Genomic DNA, 5501 nt, shown 5'->3' on the forward strand with positions numbered 1-5501 from the left:
GAAGATCATTTACATAGAAGAAAGGGAGCTCTGTAATTACCAGGTAGAATGTGTGCCTCTGTGATCCCTCAGGAATAAATTGTTCCAAAAAGAGATAATTATTATGTTGGAAGGAAATTAGGTCACAGTTTCACTGTTATGAAATAAAACATAAACTTGCAACAATAATTAGCCAGATTGTTACATCTCTGGCCCACGAGCGTTGCTTGTGATTATTCCTAATTCTTTAGTTTTTTTATAACTAGATTTACTGGTTTTGATACTGTAGCTTTCTGATACAAAGTGTTTTATTTTTTTTATAATACAACTGTATTGAAAAAATGCCAACCATTGAGAAAATAAAGAGTTAATATTAAGAACCCATTTAACCCCAACTTGTCACACTGCAGTCTATATATTCACCGAGCCAGTTCCCACAATGTTCAGTCATTTTACCAATATATTATTAGTATAATATTTTTTTCTTATTTTGTTGTAATTTGTTTTTTTTTTTGTAAATAAAAGTTTATTGTGTAGTTTTACAGAATTGGTGTTTGAAGAGTAACTGGCAAAAAAAAAAAAAAAAAGTAAAATAACTAAATATATCAATGAATCCGTAGGCCAACCCACCTTTAGAATGAGATTAGACCAGGTCCGAACTGGCCACCTGGCACACCAGGTACATATAACAATCAATAAACAATCAATAAATCCCAATATCATCTAGTTTGTTAAATGGGGGGGCCCTTGGGGAAAAAAATAAGAGGGGGGGTGCGGGTAAGTGAGATGGAAACTGGTTTGGGGAGGGAGGGAACAGAGGTGATAGAGAAGAAAATAATGCGGATAAGGAAAGGATAAAAGAGAAGAAGGAAGCAGCTCTTATGGAGCACCCAGCCTAATTTATTCAATATTATGTCATTAATGTGTCTTTACTTGTTGGTTTTCTCTTAATTGTTGCCTTGGTGACAGCTGTTGATAGTTTAGTGTTTTCTTCTGATTCTGTATCTTTATTTCACAGTTTACCTTTCTCCGTTACTGTACTTTCAGCTCCCCTGCTTTGTTTCTGTTGACTGCACTCCTGTTGATCGTCCTCATTTGTTCTCCGCTAAATCATTGGCGCTTGGCATCTCACACATGCGCGGTAGCCACAATTAATGCGTTTCTGTCTTCTTCTGACCTTCCTCACACGCTTGCCCAAAGTTCCACTCAACTGTATCATCTCATAGGTGACAAATCAACCATGGGAGAAGCCATTATCCTCAGTCGTTAAGATCATGGGTTACCTACCATCAAAAACGCATCTCATCGAACTCGTTTTCAGTTTCAATGCAAAGTAAAGACCTGGTTCACATGGCTTCGTTTCAGCCATTCTTTGGCACCTTGGTGTTTTACAAAACGTATGAACTCAGTTGGTTCACTTCAAAGGAGAAGAAGTAGACTGATAATATACCATACAACGTCAACAACTGGCAAGTTTTTAAACATCAATTGAGCTATACATTTCTTGGCCAAATTCCTAATAAATTGGAAGAATTCCATCAGCGTTCCTGTTCAGAAGATCGAGTTCTTAGGATTTGAGGTGGATTCAGTAAATACCGTCACCGTACCAAATTCCATATTGAAGGAAATTCACCTCTTTGAGAAAACTGGCATGTTTAGGAAGTTCTATACAAAACGTAGAACTGTGAAACCGATATTTGGCCAACCCCTATTTTTTCTATCAGAACCTCAGCGTTGTAACTACATGAGGGACGGCTATGGGTTGTCAAAATGGATTCTCATACATACCAGATTTCAATTAAAAATATATATATAAAGTCGAGCAAATTTTAACATGTACAGTGGCGGTTTGGCCAGCGATGTTCCTTTCGGCCGAGTGAAATGCCATGCGCAGATTAGTCACCCGGTAAACAGCTCTTTGTCACTGATGAAAGGGTAGATATTAACTGGAAACATTATGTACTTTATAGAGCCACAGATTCAGCTGATGACTTCTCACCTGGCGAGAGTGAGAATCCCGCACCTGATCCAACCCCAGCCGGTTTGAAGCGGATAAGAAGGCAAAGCTGAATGTTTAAATTTAGGTACAGGTCAGAATAAAAGGGAACATTGGATTGACTCCATTATTATGAATCAGAGACCTATAAAGCAGTAAAGAGACACTCAGTACAGACTGTCCTCTCTCTAACCTACTTTCACTATATGTTACATGTGGAGACTTCAGAAGGACGTTTTTGGTTTTCCAATGATATATTTCCAACCACGTAGATCACTGATGCCATCAAAAGCAGCATTGTCCAATTATTCATTTAGTGCTAAGCAATACAAGGGAACAGCAATGTCAATGGGACCCAACCAAAGGACTATAGTTACCCGTTGTCACTTATGGCTTTCGCCTTATAACTGAACTGGATCAGTTGACTGTTGCCATAAAGTTGGAAGAATACAATAGTCTAAAATGCCTTTGTATGCTGTAGAATTAACCCTTCACTGGAACTTTCAAGGTCCATAAAGACGTGGTTGGATGGGTTTGGGGTGGAGGAACTTGACCGGCCGCACACAGCCCTGACCTCAACCCCATCGAACACCTTTGGGATGAACTGGAACAGAGATTACCAGCCCATGGTTTTGGAATGGGATGGCCAACAAGCTCTTATAGGTGTGATGGTCAGGTTTCCACATACTTTTGGGTATATAATACATACTGTATATAATGTATCATACTTACAGCAATGGACCTTGTCACCCCCAGTTTTTAGGATGACAGGTCGCTTTAACTTAATTCAAGATTAAATATTTGTTTCCAAGTGGCATGGCCAGTATTATCAAATCCCATATCCACGTTTTCTGTTATCAAAGCCAGTCCTGTTCCAAGCTTGTCAGCTGTAATTCATCCTCAACAAAAGAAGGATCTGGACCAAACCTCATGACTCAGCTCAGCTCATAAAACGGACCATGTTTTAATTATGTGGGGACGACACTGGCAAGCGCTAATCTGGTATGCCTGGTATATGCATATACATCAACAATGTAATGCATGCACACGTTGACAGGCGATTTGCATCTGTCACTAAGTAATGACATCATGGAAAAAAACAGATTCTTTAAAGAATACATCAAAATGGTAATCTAAATCTCAATTATATGGATAATATAATTATAGTTCTATAGTTCATAATAAAAGCTATTCACTCCCAAAGTCGTAAGGACTCATATGGGAAGAGTAACAAACTACTTAAAAAGTAGACTGCCCATCGACAAAGGGAATGGATAAAATCAAAAACTTTTGCTTTCCCTCAGGTGACTGTTCACTTGTTGACAACAACCAAAGTTACAATTAAGGCTTCAAGATGAGCCCTAAATATTTTGGCATTCATATATTTTTTTAATGATAGTTATTATTATTATTATTATTATTATAATTATTATTATATAATTTGTTATATAATTTGATGACAGAAAAGACCTTATATGGCCCCTCTAGTCTGCCTTCTAGTGAAGACTCAAACCCTAATCAGACCTTGATTCAGCCATATGCCTATCCCATGCATGTGTAAATTCCAATATTGCATCGGCCACCTCTGCTGGGAAGCTGTTCGGCGTCTCCACTACCCTCTCAGTGAAGTAAAAGGACAATATAACTGGGAAGCTTTTTAAGGCTATAAATATTTTACTACTTATAGTATTTAAATTCTATAAGAGATGATGTCTCATTTAAATGTTCTATGACAGAATAAGCTGAGGGTCATTAGGTCAATAAAAAAGATGACCTCATCAGCAAAGCGTAAATACCAAATTGTCATTATGTATCACTAGATAAAATTAGCTATTTTTTTCTGTTTGTCAACTTTATTTAAAGAACAATATTAATTGATGCAACATGACAGCTATGGTTGCAGAAAGATAATAAACACAATGGGAATTTGATCAGCTGGCTATTAATTTGTTTTAAGCATTGCTCCCCCTAGTGTTCAATTTGTAAAGTAAAGTATGTGTTTGATTATTATTATTATTATTATTATTATTATTATTATATATCCCCAATAATGTATGCAATGCTTCTTGCAATATATTCATTGAAAGGGTATGATAAATTTACAGATAGACCAAGACAAACCCATCCATTAGTTAAAGGGTCTCCGCTGTACAATCAGAACAGTTTTTTGTGTATTATTCGGGAAGCCAGCATTTTGTAGAACTCATTTTGTATAATCAATTCTAATTTCCAATTTCTTCTTGAATTATTAGGGGTAGAACTTGTATTTTTATGCATTAATTAATATATTAATTGAGCCCTGAGTAAGTAAGCTAAATATGAAAAAAAAACTTTTTATCCAGCCAACTTTTCATCAACATCAAAGGATCAAAAGTGATCAAAAGTGATCAGATGGACTCCCTGTCATCTTAGCAGGAAAGATACAAGAACGTTTTTTTTTTTTTTTTACCAAGAACATTATTGCTTATGAGTGGTAAAAAAAAATAGCCCACAATTTAATAAAGCATAGTATTTTTTTCTTGTGTTAAAAACATGTGTACACCGCTGCATTGTGCAGAGACCATGATATTTATTTTCATGCCTTATCCAATGAGCCAAAATTATGCTTTTCATATACAGAACCATTTAAATATTAGACACACTATTTTTTTATCTCTAATTTGTTTTGTTTTATTTTTTAATGTATTTTGTTTTTTTTTTATGGTCAAAGCCTTTCTTTTTTTGCTGGTCACACAATAGAACATTTCCAAAAAGTACCTGCAACCATTTGGAATATCTGTCTATTTACACTGGAAATTAAATTAAAATAAATGTAAAAAGAATCAGATATAGTTTTTCCCCTTAGTAAACCATAACCTAGCTTTATAAGAGTTTAAAATATGCAAAAATCACCTTTTGAAAAAAGTGGAAACAAATCAGGCAGGTAAATTGGATATTTCTCTTCAAAACAGATTTTCTGAATTAATATGATAGAATGGTGGCAGGGAATGCAAAGTGATCGTTTTAAATTTGCTGTGGATAAGTATTGGAGGACAAAAAAGACATTTTATTGTTTTTTCAGAAAAAAAATGTGTAGTAAAAAGAACTTTTGGTCATTTCTGATTTTAATGCCCTGTTCAGGGTCCTATAAAAATCTAAATTGGGCTGCTAGGTTATGGACCTTTTATTATCAAAGTTCTTGAGTTATATCAGTAATAAAAATAATAATAATGTTACAATGAGGTTTGTTACAAAGAGTGAACTTGGTCTGCGCAGAATAAATGCCCTGCATGATGGAGAGGGGGGATTCCTTTTAAATCTCTGCATTTCTATTAAAGGAGAGGAGGGTCTTTTTTTGTTTTGTTTGCCTTTGGGGGTTACATGGAGAATTAGGGGGCATTTTGTGATTTGGATTCTGATGATGTGTGAGTGTGGGGGGGTACAGTGTGAGTCTGATAAATGGGATGTGGAGTAGTGGAAGAGTGTGAGTGAACATTCATATAGAGCAAAGAGCACTCCCCAGAGGGTCCAAGGGCTGAGTGGGGCA

This window comes from Spea bombifrons, chromosome 7 (genome assembly GCF_027358695.1).
Source record: "Spea bombifrons isolate aSpeBom1 chromosome 7, aSpeBom1.2.pri, whole genome shotgun sequence".
NCBI classification, from domain to species: Eukaryota; Metazoa; Chordata; class Amphibia; order Anura; family Pelobatidae; genus Spea; species Spea bombifrons.